The sequence below is a fragment of the Macaca nemestrina genome, chromosome 10 (genome assembly GCF_043159975.1).
Source record: "Macaca nemestrina isolate mMacNem1 chromosome 10, mMacNem.hap1, whole genome shotgun sequence".
In the NCBI taxonomy this organism is placed as follows: domain Eukaryota; kingdom Metazoa; phylum Chordata; class Mammalia; order Primates; family Cercopithecidae; genus Macaca; species Macaca nemestrina.
This window is the reverse complement of record NC_092134.1, coordinates 34,760,598-34,784,923: the sequence shown is the minus strand read 5'-3', so window position 1 is coordinate 34,784,923 and position 24,326 is coordinate 34,760,598. Positions and strand designations below refer to the sequence as shown.

Sequence of the window (24,326 nt, the reverse complement as noted above, 5' to 3'; positions counted from 1 at the left end):
GGAAACTCTCCTCTTACTTTAGGTAGTTTAACTCCTCTGTGAAGTTCTCCCTGTTGGCTAAAGTACCCCCTCTCCTGCCCACATCCCTACCCCTTGCACACCCTGCTTAATCCTTGCCTATATTTTGGGCGCCTCACTAGCCTATAAGCTTCCTGAGGTCAAACATGCCGTGACAGAATAAATCATCCCCCTTCGGAGTTCAGAGAACAATCAAAATGATTCTAGACAATTACTAATCCAGTCACACGCTCACACCTCTGCCTGAACACTGCACTGGGCCTGATTTATTGGGCTGAAAATCAAATCTCTTACAAATACATCATCCTCTCAGACACAAGCTTGCAGCGATTGTCTAGGGAAGGAGAATACCCATCCATGTGCCCTTGGAGGATGTTACAAAGACAGGATAAAAGAGTCTTCTTTTAATGAGAGGGGTTCATCTGTTACTGGCTGAGCCTAAAGGATTTAGTTTTTAACTCTTATAAAGTTCTTATCCCCCGTTACCCCAGAGTGTCAGTTTTTAGGTTATGAATTTACAAGCTCCTTGAGGGCAGGGACAGACTCTTCTTTAAAAACCTAACAGTGTTGCTGGGCATGGTGACTCACGCCTGTAATCCCAGCTACTTAGGAGGCTGAGGCAGGAGAATCGCTTGAACCCAGGAGGCGGAGGCTGCAATGAGCCAAGATCATGCCACTGCACTCCAGCCTGGGCAACAGAGTGAGAACCTGTCTCGAATCAAACAAACAAACAAACAAAAACTAACTGCAGTTCTTAATCTTTTTCAAGACACAGGGTCTGCTGAGGTTTTAGAGAGCCCCATAAGTGACTCCCTGTCTTCCCTTCTGAATTCTAAATCAAGTAAGGAGTAAGGTACAGGAGTCCTGGTGATAAAATTATAATAGCTATCATTAATAACATTATGTTCTAGGAACCATGAGTACTTAGATATGTTAAGTCATTTAACAGTGTTACCCAAGCTTTACAGGATAGGAAACTGAGGCACATGAAGTTGAATCATTTGCCCAAGGTCGTACACCTAGTAGGTGGCAGAACTGGAATTTGTACCCAGCAGTGGCCCACACTTACAACCACCATGCAACGCTGCCTCTCAAACACCGGCCATGCCAATGGAGCTAGGGGGAGAGCAAACCTTGGTTCTATAGTCAAAGGGGCTTCCTAAAACATCCCTTGTAAATTGAAATTTACTCCTCCAAAACTTCAGGCCTCCCCTTGCAAGGGCAGAGCCTTCCCCTTATTGGAAAGCAGATGACAACGTGCCCTCTCAGGCAGGACTGGCTGCACAATTTTCAAGGATCAGTGCCAAATGAAAACATGGGGCCCCTTGTTCACATGTTGTTAATAATTTCAAAAGGGCAACAGCAGGGCATTAAACCAAGCATGAGGCCCTTCTGAACAGAGTGCCCTGTGCAGCCACACAGATCACACACCCATGCAGCTGGAGAGGAGCCAAGCAGGCACTTAGAAACGCACTCTCAGTTCCTTCCCTAACCAGAGAAATGGCCCTCCAGGAGGAGTGAGCCAGGTGGCCGAGGGAATGAAGGAGGGAATGTTCCCATGCTTTATGCTTCTGGGGAGTAAAATAAAAATTCCTCTCCTCAACAGTAAATAAACAATGGGGAAGAAAAAAAGAAAACAGAAAAGAAAAAAATAAAGAATGGGGAAGAAACGATCCACCATACAGGGACCTATTGTGAGAAGATGGTGAAAATTGTACATACGCACACTTCATTTTGCACACAATTTCATGGGTTTCACAAATCCCTTGAGTATATCTCTGCAAATCCTTCTATGCTTAAATGCCTTAAGCATAGAGGGGATGAGATGGCAATACACACACTAACACACACACATACACACATATATATATATACACACACAATATACGTATGTATATGTACATATAATACACCACGCACACACACGCACACACACATATATATACACACACAAGAGATCTCTCAAGGTCCCTTCTGGCTCTTGGATTCTTTGGCTCTGACCATCACAACTTAATCACTAGCTGATCTTCCTGAAACTTTAATCCCAGCAGAGTTCTATCTAGCTCAGAATGAGTCAGCTCATTTGCTTCAACAGGTAAAGGTCAAACTGTATCCATTATTTGTGCATAGGCATCTCCAGTCTCTGTCACCCATGGCTGTCAATCCAAAGACTGGATTTATACTCAATGTGGTCTGGGTTCTCATTAACCTTGAATCGTCTCCTCCTCCACAGAGCTGTGACATTTAACATCTTATCAGAGTACTCTAAAACAACCATCAGATTGAACCTTCGGGGGATAAAATAAATGATCCATAAGCCCAGGATGAGAATGAAATAAAAACAGACCTTAAAGAAGTAAGGTCTCCATCAAACGCATCACTCACAACACATCATTTTGTGTTGGTCTCTGTTTGTGCTTTACCTGGAATTAAATGATATTCATCTAATTTAGCCCTTCAGATGTAATTCTGGTTCTGAACGCCACCTTGAAAACAGTGACCAACCAAAATTCCCAAGAAGAAGGATTGTCATTTTTAATGGGTTTCAAAAAAAAATGTTATACAAGTTTCAAAGACCGAGGTCTTATTTTTTTTAATGATGATTCATGTAGGCCATCTCAAAATGGATTGATTTCCCAATATTTTTATACCACATCAAATATATCTCTTTGCCCAGCCAGGTTGATGGGCAATGTGCATCATTTATACACATTTCACTGGTTGAAAATTTATGGAGAACCTACTGCATGTCAGATGATGTGACAGGAACTAGGAATGGAAAGATAAATAAAAACTGGGTTCTGTCTTACAGGGTTGCCCCGTGCAGTGAAGGGGACAGCCATAGGGGATGAAACGCAGTGATAGCAGCATGTGCACAGTACATGCTCTCAAAGCCTGGAAGAGGCACTGATAGAATCTGGCAAGGTACATTTTGATGGGGAGAATATTCTAGGCAGAGGAAAGAGGATGACCAGAAACACAGCGGTACAGACATGAATGCCAGTTCAGGGAACCTTAAATGCACTCTAGTATTGTGTTGGACAGATGGGTCTTGATTCCGCCATTTTGTAACCTCATGACCTTGAGTCAATCAATTCAAGTCGATCACTTGACTTTTCTGACCCTCAGTTTCCTTGTCTGTAAATTAGAGTCATTACCACTAGTCACTGAATTGCTATGAGGTTCTAATGAAAATATATATAAAAGTGACTTGCAAGCCTGATGTACTATTCAAATGTCAATCATGCTTGTCTTTTATTTTAAACCTACCATGTCTTGTTCCTCTTCAACATGAAAGTGTGGACTCTCAGAAGGGATTTCATGGACTGCCTGGTCCAAGTCGCTCATAAATAACAAAACCAAAGCCCCAAGAGGTGGTTGCCAGCATCACCATTATCAACAGCAACAGCACCAGCATGACATCATGATTGTGATGATAGACACCATTTTTGAGTCCTTGCTGCCTCCCAGGCTTTTTGCTCTCATCTCATTTACAACTCTGTGTGACCAATAATGATCTCCACTTGATAGAGGAAGAAACTGAAGCTTGGGGAGGTTAAATAGCGGGTCCAGCAACTCAAAGCTGGTAAATGACAAAGTCAGAATTTGAACCCAGGTCGGACCCCTTGACCCAAGCCCTTAACGTTCTGTTATAATGCCTCTTTCTGCTTTTCCTTTACCACCATTCTCCTCTCTCTCCCTCTCTCTTACTTTCTTCCTTGACATGAAAGTAGGCCACTTCTAAATACCCATCATTTCCAAGGACAAACTTTTCTGGAAGGAAGTGAAAGGAACAAACTGGTAGAGAGGCCCTCAGCTGCAAGTATCTGAGCCCCACGTGACCTGTCAACAGAAGACCACCACAGGACACAGGAGAAGTGCTGGCCTCTTGCCGGCATAGGAAGCAGGAGCTACACAGTGGGAACTCAGAGCAGAGAGCAGACAGAGTTGCCTGTGTAGTAACTTTCCCTAACTCATTAGCCTTAGCATATTGTCTCATCTGCAGGGAGGAGGCAGGCAAAGGAGGCTCAGCAGCAGTGCTTGCTTTCCTGCTTTTTTTTTTTTTTTGAGACGGAGTCTTGCTCTCTGGCCAAGGCTGGAGTGCAGTGGCGCAATCTCGGCTCACCGCAAGCTCCGCCTCCCGGGTTCACGTCATTCTCCTTTCTCAGTCTCCCAAGTAGCTGGGACTACAGGCGCCCGCCAGCACGCCCGGCTAATTTTTTTGTACTTTTAGTAAAGATGGGGTTTCACTGTGTTAGCCAAGATGGTCTCAATCTCCTGACCTCGTGATCTGTCCACCTCGGCCTCCCAAAGTGCTGGGATTACAGGCATGAGCCACCGCGCCACTTTCTTGCTATTTTTAACCCACTCAGTTGGTCCTCCCCTTCCAACAGGCTCTGTTCCTTCTAGGTTATTCACTTCCTCCTAAGGGATTTTGTTTGTTTGTTTGTTTGTTTGTTGTCCTACTACTTTTTGACTTGTGGAATGGACTCATCGCTTCCTCTCCTTATTATAATACATTATAACAGACATTTATTGGGATATTGGGAGAATATGTAAACACCTTTGCTTCTGTGGTTTTCTTTGGAAGGCAAGGGGACATGTGATTGTCACTTCGTTAAAAGCCTTGTGTTCCAGGAACCAAGTTCAGGTACCAAGTTCAGGCACCATTGCATAGTTTTGTAAATAAGAATGGGCCCCCTGGGGACACAACTCAAAGGAGAATATAAAATTTATAATCTGAAAGGAACTCATCTGTAATGGGTTTGAATGCCAGAGTTTCAAAGGACAAGCCATACCTTGAGGAAAACAGGTGCCTGCCTCTGGGGGAGCACTGGAGTCCAGTATGGACTCTGCAGTGGATCTGCTTCAAGTTCCTATTTTAAGAACCATTCCTAGGTTCTGGCCTCTCAACCCTAAGCCTCAGGAAGGCAGTGTTCATCAGTAAGACCCAGCACCTGGCACTGAATAGCTCCCCATAGATATTCACGGAATGAATAAATGAAGACATTGACGGTCCTAGTAAAATGGTAATTATCTCATGGAAGTGGTACATGAAAGGCAGTCATGCTCCCCACCAAGAATTTGGACTTGCCCTCTGGGAATAAAACCGAACATCAGTATGTAAGTCATCGTAAGCAAGGATAGACTTTAACCAAACTTGTGACCCAGGGAGAGAAGTCTTTTACATTCAACATGCCAATTCCAGTCAAATGACTGGTTCCCTGGAGTGCTGCATAGAGAAGGATTTTTGCGACTTCTTCTGAGTCTAGCAGGAAAGAGAGCTACAATTGATTAGTAATGTCTGCCATGCACACAAGAGGGGGAATTATGGCAAGGATAGCATATAAATGCATCCCTTTGTTGACACATCCAGAAAACTGTGACTCAGAAGTGAGAATGACTGACCCCAGGAGTATGGAAAAGGGGAGCCACTGAGGCAGATGGGGGCACTGCCCAAGGAGCCCTAGAGCAAGTATTTTTCCAGCTAGGAAGAGCCCAAAGCAGAAACTATGTCATTAAGCACAGTACTTACACCCTGATACTGATTCCAAGTTTACCAAGCAATGTCTTCTGTGCCTTCCCCTGTAGCATGCCTTTAGGGAAAGAATGTTCTGGGTCAGGACACACCTAGAGTCCAGTGGCCAGTTCGCTTGAAATTAATAGTTCTTGATGGAGGTTATGAAGAGTCTTTCTGGTTTCATTGATGACTCTCTGTGGACTTGGTTCATGTGTGCCCATCCCAGAAAGATGAATCTGCTCTCAGGTACCCTTGGTCAATCAGGTCTCTGCGACCACAAGGCTAAGGACTAAATCTTGGACTCTGGTAAATTCACCAACATAAAGTCCCCCTACCAAGTCTTTTCCTGGGCTTGTAATTGCATTCCCTTCTGCATGCCATGTTCATTTGACAATCACCATATGCTAAGAGGACTATGGAGTGGAATTAAATCGCTAGTGTATTTTTAGAAACGTGGCTAGCAGGTCAGTTGAGTTCTGAAGGTGGGGACACAGGATTAGTCATTTTAATAAGGACAGAAAGGAAGTAAACTGTCTAAAACCTGGAGATTGGCAGACCCAGATGGAGCCTGTAAGCTCTTCAAGGTCAGAAACCATGTCTTAGTTATGTACATATCTATTCTCAGTGCACGACACCACTCTGAGACATGGCAAGTACTCCATAAATATGTGTCGAGTGAATGAGTTTATTGAATGAGCGGCAGAAGTTTCCAGAAGTGTTGGGGAAGGAGCTGTTTGGGTAAGAGAATGAGCTGAAAGGGCCAACAGGAAATACCAACAATAAACCACAGGCTTTACAATGTCGCCTTAAGCCTACCCACCCAGTTTAGGAAGTTTTCACCTTCAAGTCAGCAATATCGCTGTTTATACAATAACCTTGAACCTTTGCGTACGCTGTTCCCTCTGCTTGGAGTATTCTTGCTACCCTGACTGTACACATGAATTTGCGCACATGTGCACGCACACACAGACACATACATTCACAGAACTGCTTCTTTAGTTGTCACCTCTTCAGAGACATGTTTTCCAATTGTTCTAAGTTCTCCTCCTCCCACTGCCTTGTATCCTCTAGCTCAACCCCTTTCATATGTTCTTCATAATATTTGTCACCATCTGTAATTATCTTAAGTGTTTTTCACTTATTTCCCGTTTGCTTCCTCCCCTAGGGCATAAGCTCCATGATTCAAGGACTGTATTCTTTTATTAACTGTTGTATCTCCAAGCGCTGAGCTTGGTATCTGGTCATAGTAGATACTCAAAAAGTATCTATTGAATAAATATGAATGAACAGTGCTTTTACACTTATCGCCTCACTGGTACAGCACAATAGGCTTTTATGAGTTAGACTTCAGTAAAAGGAGACTGAAGATAGCACTCCAGTTATTTTAATCAGAAAAATTTTAATCCAAAAAATTCATCTTTTTTTTTTTTTTGAGACGGAGTCTCGCTCTGTCATCCAGGCTGGAATGCAGTGGCATGATCTCGGCTCACTGCAAGCTCCACCTCCCGGGTTCACGCCATTCTCCTGCCTCAGCCTCCTGAGCAGCTGGGACCACAGGCGCCTGCCACCATGTCTGGCTAATTTTTTGTATTTTTAGTAGAGACAGGGTTTCACCATGTTTGCCAGGATGGTCTCGATCTCCTGACCTCGTGATCCACCCCTCTCGGCCTCCCAAAGTGCTGGGATTACAGGCGTAAGCCACCGCACCTGGCCCAAAAAATTCATCTCTTACAAAATTATTGGAGGGCTAGAAGAATGGGTTCTAAACTGGGCCTCCAGGAATGACCACCTAAACAACACTGTTGAACTGGTACCCACTTTGCCAGAATCAGTTACAAGGGGCAGTGGAGAGGCCACTCCTGGAACTATTGAGTTCAAGGACATACCACGGAGCTTGCAAAACAAGGACAGGGAAGTCATTGGTGCTGCAAATACCTCTCAGCACCCTCAGAACTAGGTAGTAAGCACTGGAACATTACTGCAGGGGGAAAATGCCTCTGTGACCAGGCTCACCAGCCCAAACAGTCAAAGCAGCAAAGCAACAAGAAGATGGCTTCCACCTAACGTCCATCTTTCACATGATGAGTTATTGGAACTAGGAGAAACCTAAACCACGGTTGTAACCCTAGCTGCAAGAGAGCCTTGGAAATGTAGTGCCTACCTTTCCAGTTTCTGTGGTTCTGGAAGGTGCCCTATGGAGGTTGGAAAGGATGATGATGAGTTCCGATACCAAACCACCACAAGCACTGTGAGGCAGGCAGGGAAAACTCCATCATTGCCTGGTGGTGTGGTGGCTCATACCTGCAATCCAAGCACTTTGGGAGGCCAAGATGGGAGGATTGCTTGAGTCCAGGAGTTCAAGACCAGCCTGGGTAACATACAGATACCTTATCTCTACAAAAAAAATAAAAATTTGCTGGGCATGGTAGCTCATTCCTGTAGTCCCAGTGACTCAGGAGACTGAGGAAGGAGGATCTGCTTGAGCCTGGGAAGTCAAGGCTGCAATGAGCCATGATCACGCCACTGCACTCTAGTGTGAACAGAGGGAGACGCTGTCTCAAAAAATATTGCATCATTGCCACTTTCCAGATGAAAAACCTGAGTCTTCAAAAAATTAAATGATAATCCCTATTAATTGGTTCTCAAAATTATTTGTGGAATGAGTGAGGATGAATTATTTTCCCAGAGTCAAAAAGCAAACTCCTATTGTCCTTAAAGACCCAAGTGAAAGGGGTCTCCTCTATGATGCCTGACCTAACTACCCAAGCTAAAGTAAATGCTACTGTTTATGCATACACACCTACACACACACACATCATGACATGGATATGTTCATCATGGTACCTACCACAATGTATTTTAAGGACCAATTTGTGTTTCTGTTTCCCTAAGCAGACAATTAAGACCTCAAGGGCAAAGATGGCATCTTAGTCTTCTCACCAACCTGGGTATCCACTGTGTGTAGCTCATAAGAGGTCAAATTAATACTTGGTTTATTGACTTAGTAAGTGTAGTGCTCTGGGCTCTTGACATTAGGCCAGTGCTCTTTCCACCATGCCACACTGCTTCTGCCCAACGTTTTCTGAAATCTACTGGCTTTGTTATTCATTTGCTCATTCACGCAAGAAATATCTATTAAGCACCCGTAATGAATCTGTGTTTGACAGGAGATGTAATAGTGAGTGAAAAGAGACAGTCTCATGGCCCATAAAGACTACAGTCTAGTGGGGGAGATGGATATGAATTAGCTGATCACACAAATAAATGTGTAACTACAGCAATGGTGATGACACCATAAAAGGAGGTGCATTGTGGTCTGGGAGTATGTAATAGGTTTGAACTGTACAGGGACATCAGAAAAGGTTTGTATAAAGTGATGATAGCTGAGATCTAAATGATAATAAGAGCTATACAACGCAAAGAGGTCAGAAAGTCAATTCCATGAGAAAGGAAATGGTCATGCAGAGGCCCTGTGGTAGGAGGAAGGTGAAGAAACAGAAGAACGAGGATGGTATTAGGTAGGGCTGGAAAGTGAGGAAAGGGTCAGACCCTGCAGAACCTATAGGTCAAATGTAGGATCTTTTTCTTTATTCACCTGGGGAAGGGGATGACATGCTTATAGGTGTGCCTTAGAAAACTTCAATGTGTGGCCAGGCGTGGTGACTCACGCTTGTAATCCCAGCACTTTGGGAGGCTGAGGCGGGTGGATCACTTGAGGTCAAGAGTTCGAAACCAGCCTGAACAACATGGTGAAACCCCGTCTCTACCAGTAATACAAAAATTAGCCAGGTGTGGTGGCATGCACCTGTAATGCCAGTTACTCAGGAGGGTGCTTGAGCTCAGGAGGTGGAAGTTGTAGTGTACTGTGCTCCAGCCTGGGTGATAAAGCAAGACTCTATCAAGAAAAGAAAAGAAAATTTCAGTGTGGCTGGGCGCAATGGCTCATGCCTATAATCCCAGCACTTCGGGAGGCTGACACAGGAGGATCGCTTGAGCCCAGGAATTCGAGACCAGCCTGGGAAACATAGGTAGACCTCATCTCTAACTAAAAGAAAAAAAATTAAAAAGTAATTTAAAAAATAAGAAGACTTCAATGTGAAGAATAAAGTATGGCATAGCATACAATCATTCAGCCTCCCACAGTGCCCCACTTTGAGCCAAGCACAAAACTGTGAGCTAAGCCATCTGCAGCAGAAGCCCCCTCTTCTTGGTCCGTCTTTCCAAGATTGCATCATATGTTGAACATCATGTAAATGTATGCTATGCACAAGAAAAACATGCATTTCCAAAGAATACTCTGGAGAGAAACAACTTGCTTATGTCATTCACATACAGAGGCACAGGGAGGTTTATATTGGCTTTTGGCTTTTTAGCATTTAATTTATTTTGCAGAAAGAAATTTAAAAGTCTTTGGGACTGGAGGTTTCCTTTGAACTAACATCAAACTACCAGACCTGCTAAGGAAGGTTCAGCCAGGCTTTGATATGCCTCAGCACACACTGCTTCTGCTTTGGACATGCAAAGGGAGAAAAAAATAGTACTCTGCCTCATGAATCCCTCCTTATTAAAAATAATTATTAGAGATAGTGCATAAGTCACTTTTAAACCCCTCCCTTTCTTTAATTATCCTTCTAAATACATACCAAGACCTAGTCACCAAAGACTGCCCTGGATATTTTAGAAAACGTCTTTTTACTCTACCCAACAAAAGTTTAAGCAAGAAGTTATTTTCGCTCAGGATAAGTGAAATAAATAATAATTAAACTGACTGTTATGGTTTACATGTGTCTCCCAAATTTCATTTGCTGGAAACTTAATCCTCAAATTCATATGTTGATGGAATTTGGAGGAGGGATCTCTCAGAAGTAATTAGGATTAGACATGCTCATGAGGGTAGGACCCCTGTGATGGGACTGCTGGCTTTATAAAAAGAGGAAAAGAGACCTGAGCTGGCACACTCTTGCCCTTCACCATGTGATGTCCTCTGCCATGTTATGACACAGCAAGAAGGCTTCCTGATGCCAGCACCACGCTTTTGGACTTCCCAGCCTCCAGAACTGTGAACTAAATAAATTTTCTTTAAAATTACCTAGTCTGTGGCATTCTGTCATAGCAACAGAAAATGGACCAAGACACTGACTTTTTTCCTTGTTTTTCAATCTCACTCCTTTTCACTATTAAGTTTTGTCGGCCATGTTTTAGCTGAGAATTGATCCTCCTCAAAATTAAAATTTTATTAGAAAGTGCAGTTAAATCCACAGCCACCATCAAAGTTTCATGGGATTTTGTGTACTTTTCTGAAGATTCTGCAGAAATTTTGCACAAAACAAGAATGTGTACTTTGTGGGATACATTTTTTAAAACCTATCTAACCCCTGACTTTCTATATACTCTAATAGCAATACCAGTAAGATCATTTTACATTCATGGTCATTCTAATCTGGCTGTTCTGCTTATCAACCATGTGACCTGGACGAGGCACTTCACCCATTTGAGATTTGGTTTGTTTGCCTTTAAAATGAAAATAATTATTAAGCTTCCATTTAAGGACAAGTTCAAAGCAAAAGGTGAATTGGGCCTATGTTTCTGAGTAATGCTGAAACTGCTCTAGTTTTCCAGAACCTTGATACCTTGGCCGTACTCTCTCCTTAGCATACCCCACTTCTGCTCCACTTGTTTTAAAACAAGTCGTCATGCTTTTTATTGTTTTTTGATGCTTATTCCCCTCTGCCTGAAAATCCCCAACTTCTCTATCTCAAGTTGATCACTCCTTACTCTGTTTCATGACAGCTTATCAGCTTATCTCATCATATTATAGTTATTTATTTATGTCACTGGTCCTCCTAAATAGATAGTTTGTTCCTTGGGGTGGCAAGAAGGTCTTATTCATCCCTATATCCTTAGTCCCTAGCAAATTTTCTGACATAAAATATGCATTGACTGAATAAATGAATGTATGACAGTGCGTCAAATGTCTAGTAGAAACATGCCAATTATGGGGAGACTAAAAATTCTAATAGTATATATCAAGGAATCACTATATGTATTAACTATTGGTTTTGTATCTATTCAAATATCATGAGCAATTTTAATTAATGGTAGAATGTGCAAAGATGAGAACTTCTTTTAACCAGATTCATTCTATGTAAAGTCACCCTCTGTCTCTTATTCTTCACTTCTCTTATTTCCATCACAGGAATAATCACAATTTATAACAATTTCTTCTTATTGTTGCTATCTTTCTCCTCTAGAAGTTCTTGATTTTGTCTGTCTTGATCATGGTTGAGGCATAGTCCCAATACACTGTAAGTGTCCAGAAAATATTTGTTCAGGGCCGGGCACAGTGGCTCACACCTGTAATCCCAGTATTTTGGGAGGCAGAGGTGGGTGAATTGCTTGAGCTCAGGAGTTCAAGAGCAGCCTAGGCATCACAGTGAAACTACATCTCTACAAAAAACGCAAAAATTAGCTGGGTGTGGTGGTGTGTGCCTGCAGTCCCAGCTAGTCAGGAGGCTGAGGTGGGAGGATTGCTTGAGCCCAGGAGGTGTAGGTTGCAGTGAGCCGAGATCACACAACTGCACTCCAGCCTGGGTGATAGAACCCGACCCTATATTTAAAAAAAATATATATTCAGGAAATGAGTGAAGCCACCAAGTATGGAACAAAGTGTCTTATCGAATCTCTCCATGCCATCAACTACTTGTATTAAATTCCCAAGATGATTAAGGGAAGTCAGAATTTCAGCCTTTTGGGGGAGTCTAAAGAGACACAATAAATAACACTCTCTTCTCTTTTCTGAACCAGTTGAGTACTGAAGCAAAGGAGCTGTAGTTAGAGGATCAAATTTTTACCTTTATTAACAATCAAGCTGAAATAAAAAAACTTGGTAAGTGACCCCATCATACTCAATCTCACAATCGTATAAACTCGACCTCAAATCTCAGCAGTCTCTGTTTGAGGTTGGAGGAGCTAATTTTTTCCTTAAAAATTATGGTGTAGGAGAGCAGAGGAGAATGCAGGTTTCCTGGACAGCTCATCCCAAGAACAAGGGCAGCAAAGTGTGGGTCCTAAATGCACAGTTTGTGAGTCCACGCTCACTGATCAAAGGCAGCACTTCACCTTCCACAGGCAGAGGGAGGGAAGAAATCAAAAGACCAGTAAACTAATGGGGCTCCCAGTCTCTCCAATGAAATAAAACATCAAGACTGGAGTTTCCCCTCTCCTACTCCCACCTTGCCTTGACTTCAGATACACCTATTTTCAGATGCTGTCTGTAGAGAGCCTGAATTTGGCTGTGTGCATTAAGCCCATCAGGCCAATGTTAATGATTACAGGAGAAAGCATCATTCTCATGTCAACAAAATAAACAGAGGTTCAGGCAGCCTAAATGATTTAGCCTTTTTTCATCAGTATTGGAATGCACAATACTATTGGCCAGTAATATAACTATAAAAAAAAAAAAGCCCTCTGAAATATACTTTCTATCACTTCCATTGATGCATCTTTGGTTGCATGGCTTGCTCTACAGCTTCCCAGCCAGCTTGCTCCCTGATTTGGCCCAAATCACTCCCAAGCCACTGAGCTCCTGGTGAAGGTAGTAGGAACCTTGCCTTGGTCAGCAGAGGCCACACAGAATAGCCCTTTCTTAAATACTCAAGATCCTCTGTCTTGAAGTTGTTCTTTTCCTGGATGGCCAAAGATCCTGGGGAATTCTCTGACAGCATTTCTCTCTTGCTGACAAAGCAAGATAGAGGAAGACAGGAGAAGAGCAAGCAAGAGACCCTTAACATTCTTCAAAAATACTTCTTCAAGATGCCATGAGGAGAGGCATTTTCCCCAGATCTCCCAGCCTACCAGCAGGCAGAACTTCTATGGAGGGGTTAAAAAGAATTTTATCACTTGGATAAAACAGACAGAAAAACCCATATGTAAATGTGTGAAGACTTGGTCTTTTCAGGTGCCTTCCCTTTGAACTCGAAGGGGAAAGAGTAAAGGGGGAGAAAGGCCCTTAAAACTACCATGGAGTTTTGGGGTTTTTTTCTACTTTGCTTTTCCCTTGTGTAGAGCAAACTCTTAGGTTACATCCTAGCCTAGAATAAATCTTCTGGGCTGAATGATAAATCAGGGATTGTAATGGAAATCACTATTGACCTTTAAAAGGGCACTGTCTTTATATTTTCACACTATCCTGTTTGAAATGTCGACTCAGAATCAGGAAAATAATATGCCATCGATTTCTCTCCATACTTCTTATAACAGAGCTTGAAATTGACCTAGAAAGCGTTGGTATGGGTTTTCTCATTACGGTTTTCAACATCATCGGAAATGGTGATTAATGATTCAGTCTTGGGAACAGCATTGTTAGACCTTGTAATTACTGTGTGAATCATGTCCAAGCAGCAACTAGCTTACCCTATTTATACCACCCCCTAGAAGTGGGGGTATTTTAACCTTCATGTGGTAAAACTTCATGGTTCTCGATTAAAAGCCTCTACTAAATGGGAGTATTATTTCCTCACATTATTGTTTACCATGGTTACCATCTTCTCCTTGTCCATTACTCCGTTTTTTCTTTCCATTTCTCAATGTGCCACATTTCTCTGCCAATTCATTATAGTTTTTAATTCTCCTTTTTCTTTTTTCTCTCTTTTCTTTTTTTTTTTTTTTTCTGAGATGGAGCCTGGCTCTGTCACCCAGGCTGGAGTGCAGCGGCGCCATCTCAGCTCACTGCAGCCTCCGCCTCCTGCATTCAAGCAATTCTCCTGCCTCTGCCTCCCGAGTAGCTGGGATTACAGGCGCCGCCACCACACCCGGCTAATTTTTCGTATTTTTAGTAGAGACAGGGTTTCACCGTGTTAGCCAGGATGGTCTCAATCTCCTGACCTCATGATCCGCCCGCCTCGGCCTCCCAAAGTGCTGGGAGCACAGGCGTGAGCCACTGTGCCTGGCCTCTTCTTTTTCTTTCTAATTTCCCTATTTTCCCTCCAATTTCAAAATCTCTCCCCCTCTAATTTATCTTTTTTGTATTTTTTCCTTTTTCTGTCTGATTTTATATATCCCATCTCTCGTTCACTCAAGAAGGACCTTTTAAAGCCATGCAGATTCTCTTAGCCTTGCCTCTTCTGACGGACTATATGGAAGGTCTTTTCCTTTCTGGCCTTTATCCTCACATGTGCTGGCCCGTGCAGGATGACCAAGTCACTCTCTGCCATCCTTCCCACCAGCTCTCCTTTGGATCTTTTGAGGAAAGCACAGTGAAGTACCACTGAGAGGTGTCCACAGACTTTCAATTAAACATGGAAACTGACAGCACGACCTCTCTTCATTTTAAAAATAGCTAGGAAGGAAGACATGGTTAATATTTTCTCTGTTTAAAGAATTTTAAATGGCTTTTAGGGACCAGTTGTAACCACTCTGCAGAAGCAGGAAGGACCCCCACTCGAAATTTGGTCTGGACGTCAAGACTGATAAAGCCATACATATACCAACAGAACATGAAAAGGTTTATCATCTACATAATTGAGGCTTTTCTGGGGAGAATATGGCAGGCCTTGCAAACAGGTCCCAAATGGCTTGAAAACACAAGCAAAGGGACTGGCTAGGTTATGTGTCATGTAGGGACTGGGGCCAGGGTGAGGGTTCCCACAAGCTGGTAGGGGCCAACAAAGAAGAAAAACTCACCTGCATTCAGATGAGGTAGTTGGCCACCCACAAGATGTAATTTGAACAGCACAGGTAGTACTCCCTTGCCCAAAAAGTGTTCTGCCTCAGGAGTGCCAATGAGCCAGACACACTCAGTAAGCCCTCCTTCAAATTCAGAGATCAAACATACCCATAACATTTGGAATAACTCTAAAGAAAAAGCATATTTTGTGGACCTAGATCCAAGTCCCTTTTTTGCCAATTTTGAGACTTTGAGAAATGCACTTATTTCAGAGGCTCAGGTTCTGCATCTGTACAATGGGGATAAATAATACCTATTCCATTTTATCAATTCTAAAATGCTTTCTTCCTCTCGTTTTAGTGTCTCTGAAAACTGGATACAATTCAAGGACTTCTTATAAATGTAATTAGTGGGTTTTTTTCTTGATGGCACATAAAATCACAATGGTGTTTCTTATAACTGATGGCATCTTAGATTATATCAAATACAATACTTCATAGGGCTGTTGTGAAGAAAGAAAAAGAAAATACGAAAGCATTTTATTCATTTTAAGTGCTAAATAAATGTTTTATATACCCCTTTGGGCCTTAGTTTTTCTTATATGTAAATTGGGAGTAATAATAATACATGGGGTTGTTGTGAGGGTCAAGTGAGTGAATACATGTCAAGTGTTCAAAACTATGCCTGAACCAGAGTAGGAGGACTTAGTCTTATTATTAGTCCAGGACCTTCTGTGACTCATCTGAAGACAAGTTGGCCATTGATTTATCCCCCAAACACTGAATGTTTGGTGGGTGCCAGCAGGGCTCTAGAGTCATCCTGGCTCTGCCACTTAATAACTCTGAGCAATTTCTGTAGTTTTATACAAATGCCTCTTCTGCATCCAGATATGAGAAGAATAATTGCACCTACTTTGCAAAGTGCAGATGAGCATTAAATGGGTCAATCCACGGAGACAGCCTAGTGCAGTGCCTGGCAAGTAAGAAGCCTCAAAAAATGCTAGTTATTTTTAGTACGAGATTAGCCCAGAAACAGAAAATTATAATACCACAAGCTAGGGGTGGCCCCTCTTCACACACACTACCTTTATGTAAGACCCATCAATGCCCTCAAGTCAAAGACCCTCCAAGAACGCATCTGATGTCAAACAGAATTGGGTTTGCTCTTGATGGTGACATCAGCTCACACCATGAGGATCCATGAAGCGTCTCAGAAAGAGGGTGTTAGAAAGGGCTTGTTATGAGAGTGTTTCAGATTTCAGCTGAATCAGTGTGTTAGCTGATTTCAGGGAGCACTCAAGGAAGTGGGGGATCTGTGCGGGATGGAAGCTGTCAGATACAACGTAGGGAAATTTAATGATTATCTTCATTTTGATTTAGTGGGTAGGAGAGAAGTAGGGCTAGAGCTGGCCAGGCGAGGTGGTTCATGCCGGTAATCTCATGTAATCCCAGCACTGTGGGAGGCTGAGGCAGGCGATCACAAAGTCAGGAGTTCGAGACCAGCCTGGCCAACATGATGAAACCCTGTCTCTACTAAAAAAGAAAAATACAAAAATTAGCCAGGCATGGGGGCATGCGCCTGTATTCCTAGCTACTCAGGAGGCTGAGGCAGGAGAATCACTTGAACCCGGGAGGCGGAAGTTGCAGTGAGCCGAGATCGCGCCACTGCACTCCAGCCTGGGTAACAGGGCAAGACTCCGTCTCAAAAGAAAAGAAAAGAAGTAGGGCTAGAGTTGTGATCGAAGAAGAAGCAGTAGTCACTCCCGTTAGCCAGAAGAGGGGGGTGTTTAGTCATTTTTGCAGCTGTACAGTGTGTTTTTATCTCTGTTCAGGCGTAATTACAGAGTTGTCTTGTTTTTGTCTTGTTCCATCACATCCTTGAAAGTCCTCATCTGATATCAATATTCTGCCTGTGTTCACCAAGGCAACAGCATGACCCAACTGGCAGCAAATAAGCCGGCAATTAGCTATTAGCTGTAGGGTGACCAACCATCCCAGATTGCCGAGGACTGAGAGGCTTCCCAGGATACAGGACTTTTCACTCTAAAATGGGGAAAGTCCCAGGCAAACAAGACTGAAGTCAGTCCCCAAGCTGCCAGGGCTTTCTTCTTCTCTCTCAGCCTTCACCTTTTTAATAACACGTCCTATGAATTACCCAATTTATATTTTTCTTTATTGACTCATTTGTCTGCATATGAGGATGTGCTTTGGAGGCAGACAAGTCCCATCTCTATCACTTACTGGCCATGTGACCTTGAGCAAGTTGCTCCATGTCTCTGAGTCTTGGTTTCCTCCTCCCTAAAATGAGGCTGGTGCGTACTCTATGCAAAGGCTTACTCAAGATAATGGCATCTTCAGCAATGCCTTGGACATCGTAGATGCTCCATTAATGTTACTCCTGTCCTCCCCAACTCCCATCTCTACCCTATTCCATATCAGCTTTACACCATTTCGTGCAAAGGCCTTGAATCTACAGTGGTATCTCTGAACCTTATTTTTATAGTTCTTAGCATGGCTCCAGGTGCCTAAAAACACTTAAAAATTTAATTTAAACAATGTTATTTCTGCTCCTTTTTCTGTTCTTCAGTTCCTCCCCTTATTTCCTTCTTTTTTTTTTTTTTTTTCAGTTCAGTTTCAATACAGACTGCAAAAATTGCCCATGCTGACTATATTTTAAATCATCATGGCAGGGTATTGGGAAACGTTTTCAACTAGCCATAATCAGGCCTCGGATAAACCTCATGGGCTACCATACTGCCACTGTGCAAAGCTACCATTATTTCTTATACTTCTCTATCCCCTTTTCCTGCAGGAAATTCAGACCTGTAAGTAACAATAATTGTAATAAACTACATTTCTAGACCCCTTTGCAGCTTATAAAATGCTTTTGACCAAAGGAAAAAAAAACTGAGAGGCAAGTACTATTACTCTCCTGTTTACAGATTAGCAAACTGAGGCTTAGAGAAGCCATGTGCCTGATTCAAAATCACAAGACTAGTAATGAATGAGAACCAATGCTCTGAGTCTCTGCTGTGCTCTAAAACAACTTTCCTCAGATACTCCAACCTGGATGTCAATGCATCCCCATGCTTCACATACCAAGGGCCATGGATCAGGACTCTTGACCAGATGTTGCTATTGAGACAAGCAGCTGTCATTTGTAATATCCTGCGCTGTCCCCCAGGGTTCATGGCTCAATTTCACTTAAATCCAGCCATGGCTCTTGCCAGACCAATGAGAAACTCCCATTTGAGGTGGAACCACTGAAATCTGATTCAGAGCTCTCTGCTAGTTCTTCCTCTGACTGTCGATTCAGCTTAAGCCCTGGCAGCTGGAGTTAGTCGGGGCTGAATAACCCTAACTTCCCTTGACTTGCCATCTCCTTCCCCACTGCCCCAAGAAGGAATGACAAATGGACTCACACTTGTCGCCCTTTGGAATCCTTTACGTGTCATAGCCTAAGCAGAATTACAAATAAGGCTTTGGTATTTAATTCAGACCAGTACCAAAATATTTCCGTGTCTGGAGTTCATCCATGAAGAAAGCATTTATAGTATCCAGATGGTGGGGGCATGGGCCTGCAGGCGGCCCAGGAATGCAAGTCAACAGCCTTGAGTCCTACTAGAAGAGGGGTGTGGACACAGGGCGCCTTTCCAGGGTAACCCAAGCAGGTGGAGTTTGTGGTAAGGCAAAAAAAGGCTAGGACTTGGGGCCAGCAGAGCCAGGTTTAAATAACAGTTCCTGTGTTGACAGGGAAAGTCGCCGCATGCTAAGCGTTCAGTCTCTCCTAAGCTCTCCAGCAACGCCTGTCCCACCCTTCTCTTTAGGGTGGTCTCAAGGTAATGGACATAAAAGCCCTTTAGAACCTGGAAATCGCCAGACAAGCGTAGGCTGTTAATATTACAGTGCAACGTCTAAAGTCTGTAATACATTTTTCAGGCAGATTCACTATGCATTCCAATTCTCTTTGGTCTTTGTTTTTCTTCCAGTTCCCTTAATCTGTCTTCCTGCACAAGCTCAAAGTTGCCGAAGAATAGGTCTGCGTTTGTTTCATATTTCACACACTTATTCAAGAAATATTCCAACCCAAAAAGATAGTCTGAGGAAGCTTAAGTGATCGAAAGGAGAAGAAAAACACGTGGCTCAAAATATGATTTTTGGTTTTTGTTTCTCTAGTCTAGAGAGAAATTTTAGATTTTGATTTGGAGGAGAAAAAACAGAAAAGTAAGAGAAATTGAGGCCAGGCATGGTGGCTGATGCATGCAATCCCAGCACTTTGGAGGTGTAAGGAACACGGCTGTGCTGCAGCCAAGCGGGCATATGGCAGCAGGTATAGACCGAGGAAAACAGCCTAGAAGACTCAGCGGGATTGGGGCGCACGCACACGCTCCCGTGTCTCATATAATCATACCCATGTAGATACAACATAGAGAAGCTCCCCGCCTGGCTCTCAGCCCCTATTGTCTGTGTAGGCATAAATGTAACACTGACCCTGTGAGGGGCTGCTGAGTAAAACCATGTCTCCTCTACCTGCTGTCTCTCCAGTGTTCTTCCAGCTCCCTGCCCCACGTCCACTCACTCCCTTCAGCCCTCAGCTGCGGCTGGAACCTGACCCTGACCATGAAAATTGGCAAAGTCGGCAGGATGAGGTGAGAGGATCTTCAGCTCTTGGGGCTCCCGGCTTGGCTATGTGGCCACAGCGTGGGCTGTGATGTCCGGTGGCAGAGGTGCTGCTTGCATGGGCCCTAGTGGAAATGTGGGAGGCAGTGGATGGGTCTCCCGCGAGTGTGGAGAAGGCACTGAAGCAGTTGGAAACTCACAACACCATGAAGGAATGCACCTTCGCTGGCAGAGTCGGATGGGTGTTTCTGACTGCACTAGGCAGAGTACGTGCTCAGTCCCACAGGTGAGGGACCTCCTGGCGCAAGCCACGTGCCTGGGGGCCCAAGTGCACAGCTTGGAGCAGGACCTGGGGGTGGGGGACCTGCAGGCATAAGCAGGGTGCTTGGAGGCCCAGATAACAGCCTGGAACATGAGTTAGCAATGGCTGTTAGTGCGATCTTCAGCCAGTCCTCCCAGTCAGACACTTCCGTTGGGTCTGATGCTAAGGAGGAGGGGGCTATTCCGCTGCGGGCTCGCCCTGTGATCCGTCAGAAGGTAGAACATGAGGAGCCGATGGGACCCCAGGGGAGAGCCCAGGGCTCCCTCCTCCCCAACAGTGGTGAAACACACCTCTTATAGTGCTTATACCCCCACTGAGTTGCAGGAGTTGGGTAAACAGTGTCGGAGGTGCCCAGGAGAGCCCCTGCCAGCCTGGCTACTCCGTCTTTGGGATGAGGGTCTGACAGCATTTCTTGCTCTGCCTCCAGGAAGGAGAAGCCGGCCTCTATTGCAACTCACTCTTCCCTTCATCAGCGGCTGCAACTGTGCCAACGGTTGGCACACAGGCAAGGTGTGGACATTAATAGAGTGGCTGATGGCAGCCATACGGACTGTTTGGAATGATGCCAGAGAGATACCAAAAATTGTGAGTAAATGGCAATCATCTGATTTGATGCAGGTACTCTGGGAGATGGGCAGGTGGCAGGCTATGTTTGATCTGAAAATCCAGGGGCCAGATGATGAATGTTTTACCTCCCACACGAGGGATCTTGTGCTGGGCTCAGTACCCCCGAGTGCTTTTGGCTAGAGTGCTTTTGGCTAGAGTGCTTTTAGCACCCCCACATATGGGGCGCCGCATACATGAAGTGACTACTGACTGAGGTAGTAGACACAACACAGCGGAGCTCCCCACCTGGCTCTCAGCTACTATTGTTTGTGTAGGATATAAATGTAACACTGACCCTGTGAGGGGCTGCTGAATTGGCTTGTAGGCCATCGGCCCATTTGGTGCCAAGCAATGTGGCAAGACCTCCGGGAAATATGTCATCAGAAAGATTTAACTATCATGTGTCAGGTCATGTGCCTTTGGCCACCCCCTGTAATGATGAGGCAGATGCCTTAGCCAAGGTCCGATGGTTAGAGTCGGCACCTACACAAGATGTAGCTTTGTGGCTACACAGGAAACTGGGACAAGCAGGGAGTGAACTGATGCAACAGGTCAGTAGGCACTGGGGCCTGTCTTTGCCTTTGCAGGACATTTTGGAGGCCTGACAGAAGTGCCCGGTGTGTGCCCAGGCATACCCCAGACGGAGACAGCTTCCCAGTGTAACACAGCAAGTGATGGTAGGACGGATGCCCTTTAGCAGATGGCAAATAGATTACACTGGGCCACTGCCAAAATCACAGGGCTACACATATGCACTGACAGCTGTAGACACAGCCTCTGGCTTGTTGTTCGCCTACTCTTGCAAGATGGCCGACCAGCAACATACCATTCAAACCCTGCAACACTTATGTGCTCTATAAGGCCATCCCCTGGCCATTGAAAGTGATAGGGGAACACATTTCACTGGACAGCAGGTAAAACAGTGGGCACTACAGACAGACATACGATGGGGGTTTCATATTCCTTATAACCCACAAGCTGCTGGCATGATTGAGTGATATAGTGGACTCTTGAAGAACGGGTTACGGTTGCATGTTACTCCCCCATCTTTGCGGGGCTGGAGTTCCAGGTTGGACCTGGTGCTTCAAATTTTGAATGAGTGGCCATGGAAAGGTGGCCCAGCCCTGGTGGAGGCACTGTTATACTGGACCGCTGCCCCCATCCAGCTACAGATACACATCTAGGATGACCTCCTCCACAGACCCATAAACTCCCATCCAGTGCTGCATCCAGCTTCTGTGAAGAATTGGACATAGCTAGAGACTTGGGTCCCACAGAAATGCATGGGATGCAACACAGTGGGCTTTGGATGGGGGCATCGCAAACCTCATGGTGAGCCTTCCCCCTGGCTGACTCGCAGTGTCCATGATGGATCGGGCTGGCTAATGGGAGAACACAGGTGGCCATTAGCCAGCACCAAGGTAAAGTCACTGTAGGATGGCTGTCTGCTGAGGTTTGTGCAAATATAACATGTGTCACCACACCAAGGGTGTGGAGGAGCAAGCGATCTTACCAAGGCTGGGCCCCCATAGACTTCATGCGCCCTGGGAGTTTATGGGTCTGTGGGGACACAGGATGGCCATATCTACCAGCCAATTGGACTGGACGTTGTACCTGGGGGTGGTATGTGCCTGCCATTGTGCTTCCCACATTGCCTAGTCACCCACATAATTTGGAGGCACTGCATTTCCGCTTTTTCTGAGTGCGGGGCGCCCCCTGGTGGTTTTATCCCTTAGCAATCCCTATCCCTGGAGCAGGTGTCATTACCGTGATAAAGCAGATTACAGCCTTTGCAGAGCACACAGCTGGGGCCCTGAATTACACCCAAGTTCTCTCCTTTTGTTAACTAATGAAGTTGACAAGGTCAGGAAGGTGGTGCTGCAAAACAGGATGGCCTTAGACATAGCCTTAGACATGCAAGGACATAGGTGGCCCCTGTGCCTTGTAGGGACACAATGTTGTACATTTATCCCTGAAAACCACCCGAATGTAATGGCAGCTTTGCAAGGGGTGTCATAGGAGATTAAGGCAATTGAGCACCTTACTGACGACCCCCTGCAGAGATGGTGGGCGTCTTTTGGGCTCTGGCCTACATTGGGCTCTCATAATCATAAGTAGCACAGCAGGATATTCCTGGTAGGTTGTTGCTCTCTGTATGGTTGCTGTGGCCTATGGGTCCAGGATGCTGCCGTATGTGCACACGTCTCCACCAAGAGGATCCCCTCGGCCTAGGGGATGGAGTGTAAGGAACATGGCTGTGCTGCAGCCAAGCAGGCATAGGGCAGCCGGCATAGGCCAAGGTAAATAACCTAAATGACTCAGAGGGGTTAGGGTACACGCGCACACTCCCATGTCTCATACAGTCATAGCCATGTAGACACAACATAGAGAAGCTCCCCACCTGGCTCTTGGCCACTATTATCTGTGTAGGTATAAATGTAACAGTGACCCTGTGAGGTGCTGCTGAATAAAGCCATGTCTCATCTACCTGCTATCTCTCGAGTGTTGTTCCACTTCCCTGCCCCACATCCACCCGCACCCCTCAGCCCTCAGCTGGGGTTGGAACCTGGCCCTGAGCATGACAGAGAGGCTAAGGCAGGATTACTTTAACCAAGGAGATGGAGACCAGCCTGTGCAACATAGTGAGACCCCGCCTTTGCAAATAATAAAAAAAATTAGCCAGGCATGGTTGTGGTCCCAGCTATTCAAGAGGCTGAGGTAGAAGAATTGCTTGAGTCCAGGAGGCCAAGGCTGCAGTGAGCCATGGTCGTGCCATTGCACTGCAGCCTGGGCAACAGAGTGAGACCCTGTCTCAAAAAGAAACAGACAAGTTGAGAATTAAAAAGGAAAATTACATCTCACATTTAGGAACGATTGAAAAGAGGTTACATTTATAAAGTTAATTGACAGAGTCAAGTAGGAGTTGTGAATTTGCAGCACGAAGAGATAAAATTGTTAAGGCAATAGTCCAAGTACTTATGTATCTTTGTTAAGCAAAGATACATTTACTTATCACTACTCAAGTCATAATTACACAACTCAAGTACATTATCATCTCTAGGGCTTGGGTCCAGGGAAAAAGAGATTCTTAGAAAACAGGACTCACCTCTGCTTCACCACATCTTAACATTATTTTACCCACATAGGGCTTAATATGTGTTCTGGAAACTGACCATATTCTTTACAAGTAATCCACAAAAGACTGAGACAAGGAAGGTTCAGAAATATCTTTCTGAATATTGCCCTTCCAATATGGCCCTGCTTCGGTTCATATAGCTCCATGTTATACGCTTCCAGCAGAATTGTTTTAAGACTTTCCACTGCAACAAGGGAATTTACAGACAAGCCTGTCTGTCAACAGGTGATGGGCTGGACATGGACTAGCCATATAGTATGAAACCCTTCTGCAACACTAACCACCTCACATATATGGAATTTGGATTTTGCAGTTAAATCTTGGACTCATTCCAGAAGATTTAGTTCAGGAAATACCACAGGTTCTCACCGCCATGCAGCAGCTTCACTTTCAAGGCCAGACGGGGTTTAGTGTCAGGAATGCAGACACTGGGAGTCAGA

At 44.6% G+C, this 24,326-nt stretch overlaps 1 non-coding gene and 1 pseudogene across 1 annotated transcript; both read right to left on the bottom strand.

Moving 5' to 3' along the window:
- Nucleotides 1–24,326, bottom strand: part of LOC105463354 (sodium/hydrogen exchanger 7-like) — a 98,913-nt pseudogene that overhangs the window by 34,856 nt on the left and 39,731 nt on the right.
- LOC112423419 (U4 spliceosomal RNA) lies at nucleotides 17,832–17,974 on the bottom strand. Its single transcript, XR_003013889.2, has one exon. It is a non-coding gene; the product is annotated as a U4 spliceosomal RNA (small nuclear RNA).